Genomic DNA, 13,944 nt, shown 5'->3' with positions numbered 1-13,944 from the left:
AGCTAAAATATGATTTCAAAGAAGTTCAGAGTTGTGGTAGAGTGCTCGCCTAGCATGCATGAGGCACTGGGTTTGAGTCACAGCAATAAATAAAATAAAGGTCCACTGACAACTAAAAATTTATGTATATAAAAAAAGAAGTTTGTATTTTTGCTCACTCTAGCTTGAAATAATAGAGTTTTCTGTAAGAAAATAACCATTGTTCTTCATAAGAGACAAACAGGAAGGCAACACTCTAAAGAATGTTTATGTAACAATCTTAATTAATAAGGTGATATTTTAGTATTCCCCCTCCCCAGGAAGAAAAAGAGTACCCTATGAATACGCATCAATTTCTCTATACTTTAAAGCAAAGTTTTCTAAATAAGCTTTAATGTGGGCTTAATACAAAACTTGTATTACAACACTTGTTCTTCTCTAAATCTTGACCAATTCTACAGGTCCCTTTTCCCAAATTACGCTTTTGCCTCATGGTAATTTTTCATGCCAAAGACTTTTTAAGTCTACTTTTCATCTCAGAGTCCCTCCCAACTATCAAGCCCATTTGAATTATTACCCACTGTTACTGAAAAAAAAAAAAAAAAACCCAGAATTTCGTCATCACTATTTTCATTATTTTCATGCTATGTTCAATCTCATAGCATCCAGCCTACAGAAACCATTTAAATCGGACCTACAACATAATTTTAATAGTAATTTAAGCTAAAGTTATATTTCCATATGGAAACCCCTTCTAAACCAGTATGCCTTGCAGATCAACAATCACTAATTATATATTCAGCTAACTGAGACAAACCATGTAAAGAAAATCTCAGGACAGGCTATTTAGTGTTGGAAGCAAGGGGTGGGAACCACATGTGTTGGAACACACAGGAAGGCATGTTCCATGTCCATGTGCACCTCGCAATACCAGCTTCCATAACAAGAGGGTGCACCCAACACCATGTCTATCCCACGTATTTGAAACAGAAAGAACTCATTTTTTTAAATATGTAGCCACCACAATCCTGTCTACACATATGTACCTGTTCTAGGTTCCTCATTTCCCCTTGTGAAAAGTACATTCTCATGCATGATCTCTCTCTTAAGCAAATACATGGGCAATGTTTCAAACCCAGGAAATAGTGATGAATGGTTCATGCAATATAATGATCTCGCAATATACAATTATTTGGACTACATCTTTATTAAGCATGCTTTTCTTTTTTCTTTTTTTTTCAAATAGTAACCTAGAAGAAAGGCTAAAACGGGGCGGGGCATAGGTTATTTGTCTTGTTGGAACTCAGAAGCCAAGAGAGAAACGAAAGGTCTGTGCAAAGCATACAATCAAATAACCAGAGTCCTTAACAACACAATTGCTTTGATGAATACATTTCTCTCCCAAGGAGAGCCGTCGGTTCACATTGCAAACACTATCCGCGGCGTGGGGTAGGGGACACATAGCCTCACAGGTTTCAAATAGGTTCCTATAACACTTGTACGCAAATGAAGGTTTGCGTGCTTGAAATCTGTCCATATGGATGTGAGACCCAAACCCCTGCTTTCTCTTCACTTCCAACCTGCGTGCAAGAGTCGCACACACGCACGAGCACGCAATTCCAACACGCACAGCCAAGTAGACAAGGGAAATCTACTGCTCTAGTCAGTTGTCCCCCTCCCCGCCTCCGCCCGTTAAAAACAAGTAGAAATGTGCCCTGCTGTAAGGAGACTGTGCCCGGGGAGGGTTCCAGAGAGGAGATCCGGTGCAATTCAGCAGCCGCTGCTGCGCGAGTGTAGACTGTCTGGGTCGGTGAAGACACGCACCCAGCTACGTACCTTCGCCCGCGTTACTCTAAGTGCCACATTTGCCCCTTCGCTCCCAGAAACGTAATCCGAGCAAGCGGCTCCGCTATGAGGTTAGTGCTCTCCTAAAGACCGTACGAAATCAAACAAGGGCCCCACCGGGCACTCTGCACACAAGCGTGAGCGCGCGTACACACACACACACACACACACACACACACACACACACACACACACACACACACACACACACACAGACACACACAGAACCTAGCAGCTCCGCCAGCAGCGAGGCTTGGTGCCTCGGATCCGGCTTCGGAGGAGAGAAATTCCAAGCTAAAGGAAGCTGGGTGGGGCGACCCCAGCTCTCCTCTGGTCACCGCTCGCCCTATTCCCGTCCCATTACAGGCACTTGGGTGGCACCTCGGCATTTCCCACCCTCAGTCGCGGAGCTCCAACTCCGCAGCAGACCGCGATCTCGAGGTTCAAGCCCCACCCCGAGCCCCCAAATGGACAGAAAAACCGCTTTCGTTCCCTCCACAGTTCGTTCTTTAAACTCCTCCAGCAAAAACATTTCCCACTAGCGCGGAAAACTTTTTTCCCCTTTAGCAATCAGATAAGCCAAGAAACCAGGTCATCCGCTGCCGACACCCGCTTTGCTGAGCGCCGGGTGGCGAGCGCCGTCCTTACCTGGCAGCTGCGCTCCAGGTGGCCGTCCCACGCCGGTTCTCCGCGCCTCCCCAAGGCGCCGGGGTCGTCCGGTATATGGTCTCTTGGTCTTCGGCCGCTCGGCGCTCTGGGAGCCGCTGTCCTTAGGTTCTCGCGTCCCTGCCCGGAGCCGCCCTTCGATTCATCGCCGGTCTTCCCAGAAGCGCTGCTGCCGCCGTGGCGGACCGACGAAGAGCACGGGGATCCGGGATGGCACCGACTTGCCCCGCGGTGTGCGCTCCCGGTCCGAGAGCGCTCCGCCCGCGGGCAGCTGCGGCCGCGCGTCACATGCCGCCTCTGGGCAGCGGCCGCGGCACCTGCCCAAAGGCAGCGCTCGGGGCTGGGGAGAGCTGCCCCGCGCCCCGGGTTCCCTGCACTCTCTGGCCCCTTCCGTTCACGCCCCTTCCCCCTTGTCTGCCCTCTCACTTTTTCCCCTCTCTTCTCTGTCTCCTTTATTTTGTATTCCCCTTTTGCAAAAGCTGACAGAAGACTCCAAGTGGGAGGAGGGTCTGTTCCTCCCCACGAACTCTTCCTCTGCCTGGTGGTGGCGGTCGTGGCTACTGCTGGCCCGCTCCTTCTTCCCTTCCTCCTCGCGTTCCTCCTCCTCCTCCTAGCGCTGCAAGCGCTGCTGTAATGCACAAGCTGCCTGGTTGAGACCCAAACCTGCCGGGCTTCTGAGCATGCCCAGTTGGCCTGCTGGCGCCTCCTTGCCTGCCTCCCTCGTGCCGGCTTGGCTGGGGCTTTCTGCCTGGCAGGGGGCGAGGAAAGCCAGTTAGGGGATCCCAGGGTCCTCTCCGGGTGGGCTCGCGGAAAGCTGGATACCAAGCCCGATCTAGGAGAGATTCACGCCTCCAGAGTGACCTCACGTGGTCCCAGATCGTGCCCCCAGTGCTTCAAGGACAGATGCTGTTGGTCAGTTAGTTTCATGTTCCCTTTTAAATTGGTTTCTGTAGACTGCTTGGAAGGATTGGAAGGAAGTCGATTCCTTGGGTTCGATTTATCGATGAATGAACCCCAGCTCCGTTAAAATATAGGACTCCGCTGGAAAGCCTTCTCTAGGGGACAGTCTGATGTATCTACTTTTTGGCGTTTAGTGAGAGTGTTTATGCAGAGGAATGTAAGAGGACATCTTGGCTTTTCCTCCCCTAGAAGTTTACACCTTAGGAAAAATAAGACAGCAGCCATGGAGCGGGTGGGGAGAAGCGTGCACGTGCGCGCGCACACCCAGACACACATATTTCACACTTTTTTAACTAGAAAAAAAATGTAATCTTGCTAGCCAGGCATTTAAAGCTCACATAAAATTCAAGAGGAGTGTGTGTGTGTGTGTGTGTGTGTGTGTGTGTGTGTGTGTGTGTGAGAGAGAGAGAGAGAGAGAGAGAGAGAGAGAGAGAGAGAGAGAGAGAGAGAGAGTGACTTACTATATACTAAGGGCTAGTTAAATAAGGAAAAAGTAGAGAGATAACAAAGTTTCAAAGATGCCAATGAGATTGCTCCACAGCACCCTAGAGTTTCCTTAAAGGCATGTAAGGAAAGATGATCAGAGAATCCCGTAAGAGAGGACAAGTAAAACCATCCACTCCTGAAAGAGGAAGGAAGGAAGGAAAGGTGGATTATGAAATGAAACATTTAATAACTCTAAAGGCAACAAGAGTATTTAAATTCTATTTAGAATGAGAAGGAGAATAGGGGAAGATAGAGCACTCTTTTTGGAAAAAATATTAATGTTAAGAGTTTAGAGAAATATAAATACACAAATTCCTTTCTGAGTTTATATTCTCCTCTAGGTAGAATGATTTTTAGGAGTCCAGTGAGTAAACATCGCTTAGAGAGAATTAAGGTAATAATAGGGGAAAAACAAAACTAGTGAGAAAGCATGTGGCTCCTTAAAATAATTCTTATGTCCAGATTCAGGTGAACTGCCTGCAGGATACCAGACGATAGTTTGGTTCTAAGTTTGGTGTCCTGTTTTTCAGCAGCTTTATCAAATTATACTTCAGAGGAAATATAAAGGAAAATATAAAGGAATACTTACTGATTTGAGAATGGACCTTATCTAGGGCAGTGATACTTTGTAAGATATCAAAAATCAGAAATTTACCTCCTGATGTTGATCTAAAACAAAGGAGATAAACCAAAGCTGGAATACATTTCAAAATTCTGCATTTTTGGTTGTTTAAAGAAACACACAGGATAATTATAGGATTTATTTGGTTATTAAATGACATTCTGGTTATTGACAAGACAGATATCAATACACCCTTGCCCTTCTAATGGAAACTCTTTAAAACAAACATATAAAACTATATTGTTTTAAAAGGGCAACCAACCTAAGACTGAAGTTTGGGGTAACAGGAGGCACACAGACTGGGCCAGTTCCGCAGCTCTTTCCCCTGCAGGCCATTTTATTTTCTAATAGAAATACCCGGAGGTTGAGACCAGTGAGAGATCTGCAGTCTCAGGAGGCAGAGGATGCAAAGCTCAAGAGCGTGGAGCTCTGAAGGTAACAGATTTCAAGACAGAGACACACCAGCAGAGAAGTGTACACAGAGAGGAAGCCCCAGAAATCAGTGTGGCAGTTCCCCTGTGTTCCTCGGTTGAAGGAGGCTGCCTGAGGCCAGGAGCATGAATTCTGGAGGCTCAAGGGAGTCCAGAGATTGAGAGGCTGAAATCAGAGTAGAGGTCACACAATTCTGGAGTTAGGGCCCAACCATAGCAGAAAGAACTTGGTGAACACCTGGGATATTCAGTTGAGACCTCCTGCACACACTCTCTGGATGTGAGGATGATGCCCTAAGACAAAGAGAAACCCACAGTAGAGGTGTCCTAACAAAGCCGAACCAGATCTTTGCACACTTAGAAGTGACCCACCCATGACTTAACCACCTGCTAGCACACAACTCCAAGTTCATGAGAGGAAGGAAACATAAACTAGAGTCTACAACGCAGCACACAGTCCAAACTTATCAGACATGAAAGAAGAGACAAGAGTAACCCATGAAACAGCAACAACAAAGAAAAACGGATCAAAAATGGGAGTCATGAAATGATCTCAAGTTTGAAATTAATAGACATGGACATTTAAATAAATGTGATTAATATGTTATTTAAAATACCCTGAAAGTGGGCAGACTGAAAAAAAAACATAGAGCACCTTAGCATATTTGGACCTATACAAATGAATCTGACTGAAGGTGTAGCTTAGTGGTAGAGCACTCACCTAGCACATGCTTGGTTTCAGATTCAATCCCCAGCACTGGAAAAAAAAAAAAAAAGGATCAAATTTTGTTGACTGCTAAATCAAGATGTAATTAGATGAGTTGAAAAGACATGTTGGTATAGCAGAAGATAACACTGAACATCTCAAATGAAACACAAAACAAAATAGATTGAAAGAGCAGAAAGAGGAGCAAGACAGGACCAGACCTAGTATTAGGAGAAGTAATGGTCAGGAACTTTCCATATCAGATAAAAACTATTAGCCAAGAAATTCAAGAAGCTCAATGAACCTTCGGTAACGTATGACTAAGTCCACAAGAGGCAAATTGCTGAAAACCAAAGGTAAAGAGAAAAAATATAAAAGTGGCCAGAAGTAGCAGAGACATCAACTTGGGGGAGCAATGTGAGTGAGCCCTGACTTCAGCAGAGAAATCAGAGATGGCAGGGGTCATAGGAGGACACAGTATGGGAACACACACACACACACACACACACACACACACACACACACACATATACACAAGCAAACAAGAACTCTCAGACTTGAGTTCTCTTTCCATTGAAAAATAGTCTCAAAATGAAGATGGAAACAAACAATCAAAAATGGAGAGAATTCATTGTCAAGGGACCTTGAACTACAAAAGCCACTGAAGGTGTTTTCCATGCAAAGGAAGATGACCTGGTATTGAAGCACAGAAGTATAAACAGGAGTGAACAACTCCAGATAAGTTAACTTTGTGAGAATACAGCAAAGGGTAGTGAAGACAGAAAGGACAAGATTATCTTGTGGCGCTTATACCACATGGTGAGGTCAAATATATAACGACATCCAAATGGTGGGGAAGGCAGATCTAAGATCCTGACCTTTGGTGATATTCTAAGATTCACACTATTAAGGATGATTTCCTTTTAGTAGAATCAATGAACAAAATGATACCAAAGGGTGAAACAAAATAAGTAATAGGTGAAATACAATTGAATTATAAACTATGCTTGCTAGAAAAAGATAAGAAAGTGGAGATTCATGAATAAAGAACAAATGGATCACATAGAAAAGGAGAACAAGATACTCCACCTAAGACCCAGCTGTGTTATTAATTACATCAAACAAAAGTGCCCATTTAAAAGACAAATGTTTCCAGAATGAACAAACAAACTGGACCTGGCTATTGTCTGTTACAAGGAACACACTTAATATACAAAAGTATGGAAAGACTGAGAACATATGAATGGGAAAGTTCTACCACACATACACTAAACATTGAGTTACTGATTTTCCTCAAACTGTCCTATAGCTACAATCCTTTTCTCATCAAAATCCCAGATATGTGAGCAACGATATGTGCATGATCTGAATGGCAGTCACCACGTGAACATACAGCCACGTGCCCCATAAGAATGTTTTGATGACAGACCACATGTGCAACTGTGATCCCCCAAGATTTTATTGCCTGGTAATACTGTCATCTTCTCAGTTTGTGTGAGTATACTTTATTGTGTTTATACAACGGAGAAACCACCTAACAACGCCTTCTGTTGTCAAGCAACACCTGACTGTGGATACCTACAGTTCATCAGACTGCACACTTGTGATGTGTACAAATTACTGTGTACGATATACTTCATATTTTAAAGACTACTTGTAGAGTATCTGCTAGATGGAAAGCACTATCTCAGGCAAGATGGAGAGAATACGAACTCCAGCACCAGCTAACTCCCGCCCTCGACGGATGATTCCTGACTTGTCTAAAGCTCATGTGACAAAAACTTGGGGTTCATTGTTAGAACATTGTGCAACATTTTTCTCTTTAAGGGAAAACAAGTAGCAAACTTTTACTTAATTGTTTCTTAGCACGCCACCTTAGCAGACTTGTCTTGATTCTAGTGATTCAATTAACTCAGCATATTTTGGAAGATGAGAATCAAACATAGAATAATTGGGATTCATTTATTTACCTGCTCATGTTATTTATTTTTTATTTTAATTAAATTATTTTTTTCTGATACTGGGAATAAAGCTTAGGGATGCTCTACCACTGAACACCATCCCTAGTTCTTTTTATTATGTCAGGATCTTGCTAAGTTGCTGAGGTTGGCCTTGAACTTGGGATTCGTGTGCTTCAGCCTGTGGAGTTGCTTGATTACAGGCGTGCACCACGGCAGCCAGACGTAACTACTCATTTTAAAGCACTGGTTTGACTTTGCTGAACAGTGGTCTAGGGAAACTAAGACGTGGTCACAGGATGTAGTTCTTCTTGGGATAGTTGGAGGACATGAATGACTCTGGAACTTTTTAAGAAAGTGTAAACAAATTATGTAGTGCTAGAGGAAGTTATGGGCACAGAGGTAACGGCTGGTGATGAGGAAGACTTAGTCTAATGTTTATAAAGTGTCCATCTGATCTCAAGAAGAGTTGAGATTTTTATCTCCGGAAGCATTTCAATATTGAGCAATAATAATACCATTCAAGCGTGACTCCACCTTTCTGCTAAGCAAGGGGCTATGCGCTTTCAATTTATTTTAACTAGTACCTTACCGGGAAATTCATATCATTGCCCTTTTATGAATGGGGAAACTGGACAAGTGAGACAGAAAATCCAAAGGTAGCTAGCAATTCCCCTCTTTCAGATGACAATTTTTAAAGACCATTGCCAGAGGAAGTCTTGCAGTATTGGAAGACACATACAACCCGTAAGAGTTTCTATTGGCATTAGATCTGCCATTTTGCTGCCATCATTATTCTCCCCGCCCCAACACCATTTTACAACCCAGATTGTTAGCCTGCCAACTTCTTAGTCAAATCATTGGTTCAGATTGTCAGCCTGAGAATTTCCTCACCAGCCATTGGTCCATTGTTATGAGCCCACAAACACTGACTTAAGAATATCTCCACCACCATTCTCTCTCTCTCTCTGTGTCTCTCTGTCTCTCATCTTGCAGGCGGACACTCCGCCTGTCCACTTAATAAAATCTCTTGCGTGAGTTTCCATGTCCTGAGTGTTTCTGGGTGCTTTCAGTTTCCAACTAAAAGATGTCACAAATTTATCCTGTGTGGATGAGAGGACTTTGGTTTTGTGAAGTTTGTAGCTCACACAATTGGATGAGTTTTCTTTGGAAGCAAATAACATGCATTTATGAATTCTAAAATAAGCTCAAGCCCTTAGAAAGGGTCTTGATACAAGTGACAGACATAGAAATTTTTTCTCTTCCTAGTTAATCAATTCCTGCTTATTGGTCATTAATAGCATTAGAATTGCTAATGACAGCTCCTCTTTAAAGCATGGGAGTGGAGATGATGGCTGCCTTTTTCCTGAGAGGACCAGGAGATATCAGAGAGACTAGTCAGCAGAGTTCTACCTAGTGCAGACTCATCACTACCCAGAAGAGGGTATCTTTCCCTATCTCTTTCCAAATGCTTTATGGCACCTAGCAGACCACCCTCTCCCCAGTCCATCACACAGCAGTGCTGACTACTTTGATTCTTCTCCCTTGACCTTCAACCACCAGTTACCATAGAATTCATCCTTTAAAACTTTCACCAACTTGTAAATGGATGTGGCTAAAACTTAGAAAAATCATGGGAGTTACCAAGATTGAGAAAAAAATTTAAAGCAGGAAAATGACTAACTTGCCCATAGAGGCAATATGATTTCTAGAAACCATCTATATTTATATTCATGTAAGTATTTACATAGACATAATTTATATATAATGTTTTAGTACCTTAAACTCTTTTATTTGCATTATATTAATCTCTGATGTCACTAACTCATTTTGTATTGGAGAAAGTAGACTAAAGTAAGTACAGGTGGCTTGTTAAATGTCACAGAAGTGAAGTGACAGTGGATGCTGGATTCCTACTCAGTTTTCCATCACCCTCAAAATCAAAAGGTGGAGATTTCTGCTTAGAAATAAAGGTAACCCAGTGATGGGAACAGCTGTTCTTAAATAATATGAAATAAAACATACAAAAAGCTTCTTGTCTTTTTATGAATCGAATTGACTCTCCCTCATAATTGTTTTATAATATATAAAATCAACTTTTCAAAGCACGTGTCTCATTTACTGTGCTTATCTATACTATAATTTTAACTCAAGAATTTCCCTGTCATTCTACCAGATTTGGAATTTCCATGCTTGAGAAAACATGTGCCCAGGAACACAAAACAGTTATACCAGTTGCCAAAGTCAGAAATACATAATTTAGTAATTGGATACACTTGTAAAAGTCACATAATGAATTAAAAACGCATGCATATACACATCTATATGATTCTTGGTCATCTGTTGAATTATTAAAGCCTATTGATAAGACTTAATTGCCTATCATTAAATTCATTGGCTAATATATCCAGAGCTATTAACTATGTGCCTTGTGCTAAAATGTCCTATAGCATTTTCTAGAAAACATTTGACTCTATTACTGTTTCAGGGTCTACCTATAGATGTTTCATTTGGTTTTGAATTCTGGAGTTTTCTTTCCTTCTCCTCCTTCTTTTATCCTGAAGACATTGTGGGGTTCTGAATGACCCCCTTCCATCTATTCCTCTTGCCCATTTCCCTGCTTCCTTCCCTTATTATAATTTTTTTCTTTTTCCCTCCTTCTTTACTTCCTCTTCAGAATTCCAAGATGTATAATTCTACTATCCTCTTCCCCAACACAGCATAATCAGTCACTACCATTTATTAGCACCACGTGTGCATGACAGAATAGATTTTATTTTTCCAGTAAAGGGCTTCCTCAAGAGGTAATTTGGTGAATCCCTGGATTGCATCTGCTCTTCTCCAATGCTTGAACCTTACCCTGAACAAGTGGTTTCTCTCTCTGAACTTTTGTGTGAGGAGTCACCTAACTACTCTCCCAACTTCGAGACTTGATAGTCCAAGTACAGATAGAATACTTTAAAGTCTTTTGCAATTGACATCTTCTCTTTCTACTCTTGGCCAGGGCAGAACCCTTTTAAACAAATTCCTTACATGACCTCCAAGGCCTTCTGAGTTTCAGCCCTTCTTGGGAATCCATGTTTGTCCTATTTCAAGCCCCACCCCAGCTCCCTCCTTCCCCCAATCACACTTTGCAAGTTTGCTCGCTCAGGGAAATCTCAGCAACTCTCCCCTCTCCTGGGATGCTCTTCCTTCTCCCACACACCCAGCTGACATCCTTGAGGCCTCAGGTTAAAGTCCACTTTCTCAGGGAGGCTCCCATCTAGGTTGTGTTTCCTATATACCCTGTACTCTTCCTTTTGAAAACAAAACCCAAAAAACTTCTAATTAAATTCTAATGCTGCCAGATGACCAAGTGTCCTCCCATGGGAGGGACTTCATTGCTTTTTGCATTATCATCTCTCTAGTGCTGACTCTGCTCTTTGTTAAGATCATCTTTTTTTTTTTTTTCTCCTTCTTCTTTTGGTTCTTTTGGTTACACATGACAATAGAATCCATTTTGACATAATTATAAAACTATCAATGTTTATAGCATCACAATTCACAATAGCTAAGTTTTGGCTATTCTTAATTCTTTACATTTCCCCACAATACATGTCCCTACAAAAACAACAATCAGTTGTCACTTGACATCGAAAGTCCATTGGGATTCTGATTAGAGTGACATTCAATCTATAGATTAATTTGGTGAGAACTGACATATTCACAATATTGACTCCTGCAATCCATGAATATAGTATATCCCATTGTTAACTTAAATATTCTTTAGTTTCTCAAATTGGCAGTGAGTTAATCTATGACGAGTTCAGCTTGAGTTTATTTGAAACCATTTCTTCCATTATAGAGAGTTGCACTATTTCTAGACTGCCATTACATTCAGAATTTATTCCTGTGTGAATCCAGATGCCGTAGATGATTATGAGGAACCCTCTGACTTGACCAGTCCTTAACTTCAGATGGGGCTTTCCCACAAAGCAGACTGCTGAAAAGTCTGCCCTACTACCTCCTCTTCTGCACAACTAATCAGCCCTGTGACTCTGGAGACAAAGGTCTCCAAGGAAAAGTAGTGCATCAGGTCAAGCTCACCCAAATGTGCCTTCCCTTCCTTGAGAATTTGATCCCTTAATATCGGGTTGCACTTGAAGAAGTCACACCTTTAATTTCCAAAAAAAAATCTATAGTTTTTAATCCTTCTCCCTAGAGAAGTTGATTTGATTCTGCTATGAAAGTTACTAATGGGAAATTATATTTCAATACTATGTATTCAATAGGTCCCAAAACATTCACAATTGCTACATTTGTTTAGGAAAGGCTGAAAACCCGGTTGTGACAATTCCTGTCAGTGACAATGCCTGTCAGTGACAATGGTGATGTTTTACCTGATTCTTCCTTTGTTTGATGTCTTATTCCTGTATGTGTGCTTTTAGGATGAAACTTACTACACATAAAAGAAAATCTCTATTAATATCAAAATTAAATAAGGTAGACACACACACACATACACACACACACACACACACACACACACACACACACACACACACACATATATATATATATTGCCCATACAAACAATCCTATAAGTATTGTAATACACGTCAACAGAAAGGCATATTTCATCCTGCTTTCCACTTCACCATCATGAATTTGTGGTTTTCCTTAAGTTTTCCTCTTAGTCTGTAGTGGCTGCTGGAGTTCCTATAAAAAGGTCTGTGTCCTAAATGAAACCCAAACAAAAAATGAAAAGAAGGAAGGAAGGAAGGAAGGAAGGAAGGAAGGAAGGAAGGAAGGAAGGAAGGAAGGAGGGAGGAAGGAAGGGAAAAAGGAAGGTTTAAGAAGAAAGTAAAAGGGTTTTCCTCCAGCCTGGGATGTCTATTATAAGGTCATCCAGGAACTGTCCCTTACATTTCATTGGATACAACCAGGAACTGCCCCTTCTATTTCACTGACAGCTCCATTTGCAACAGAAGCTGTGGAGGGTGGTCTATTGCTAGGTATATAATCAGAGTCTATAAGTAAGGAAGACAAGGAAAATGGATGTCAGATAAAAACACTAACTATCTCTTCTCCAATTTCCCTTTGCTGTTAGGATTAATGTTACTTAATTAATGGACTTTGAAGCATTCCATTCTTTTAGTTACAAAATATTATTGGGCACAAATAATATTTTGCATTCTGTGATTCTATTTCATCTGCATCCCTGCACCATAAGATTGTGTATAAGGTAGATTAACCTGTCTCACATCACTGTACCCACACATTTTATTGTCTTACCCAAGTCAGGTCTAAGATTAGTTTAAATTTAGCTGAGGACTCCCTGAGAATAGCAAGTTCCAATGGTTGTTTTTCTCTTATAAAGTAGAAATGCCCTGAAGGTACAAAATAAATTTTACTCATTTACATATTCCTCATACTTAGTCAAAACCTTTTAATGAAATGTGGAAGCAATAGAAGTAGTCATAATGAATTAAGTGGGATGCAAATTAATGGGTGAGAGCAAAAGTTTTCAAGACTCAGAGATGTGGGGTTTTCACTGACACTGCAGCCTGACTTGTGTCTTTTTTACATTAGTCTCTCTAGTCTTCTGTTGATTGTATCTTACTTTTTAATGCCTTTATCAGTGCATTATAGTTTTACATAATTATGGGGTTCATTTTGACAATCTTTCCTGTATGGAATATAATTTTCCCCACTTCAGTCCCCAGTGCTTCTTTTTTCCCTTCCCCTTCCCCCTCCTCCTTTCCATCTTCCTTTATTCTACTGGTCTCCTACTTATTTATTTTTTTTAAATTGGTGCTTTACAGATGTACATACAGGTGGAGTTTATTGTGGTATATTCATACATGTGCATAGCATAACTTTGTCAATTTTATTCTGCAGTTCTTCCCTTTTCCTGTCCCTTTTCCCTTCCTTTCAATCCCCTTCCTCTCTTCCATTTCATGGGGTACCCTGGCTTTCTCCACTTATTTTTACTTTAGCATTCACATATGAGAGAAAACATTTGACCCTTGACTTTTTGAGTCTGGCTTATTTCACTTATCATAATGTTTTCCAGCTCCATCCATTTCCAAGCAAATGTCATAATTTTACACTTCTTTATGACTGAGTAAAACTCCATTGTGTATATACACTATATTTTCTTTATCTATTCATCTGTTGACAGGCAAATGGGCTGTTTCCATATCTTGGCTATTGTGAATTGCATTGCTATGAACACTGATGTACCTGTATAGGTATAATATTCTGATTTTAGATCTTTCGGATAAATACCAAGGAGTGGGATAGTTAGGT

General features: G+C 41.3%; 1 protein-coding gene across 3 annotated transcripts in view; it reads right to left on the bottom strand.

Moving 5' to 3' along the window:
- The window catches only part of CHRM3 (cholinergic receptor muscarinic 3), a 481,613-nt gene extending 478,262 nt beyond the window's left edge, over positions 1-3,351 (bottom strand). For all 3 annotated transcript variants that reach the window (XR_013758419.1, XR_013758420.1, XM_079107804.1), the window contains exon 1: positions 2,473-3,351. The gene's annotated coding sequence lies outside the window, so the exon portion shown is untranslated. The remainder of the gene's footprint in view (positions 1-2,472) is intronic.
- Between the last annotated feature and the right edge of the window lie 10,593 nt (positions 3,352-13,944).

The sequence above is a fragment of the Sciurus vulgaris genome (assembly GCF_902686455.1).
Source record: "Sciurus vulgaris genome assembly, chromosome: 12".
Taxonomy (NCBI): Eukaryota; Metazoa; Chordata; class Mammalia; order Rodentia; family Sciuridae; genus Sciurus; species Sciurus vulgaris.
The sequence above is the reverse complement of the archived record's forward strand: the minus strand, read 5'-3'. Positions and strand labels throughout refer to the sequence as shown.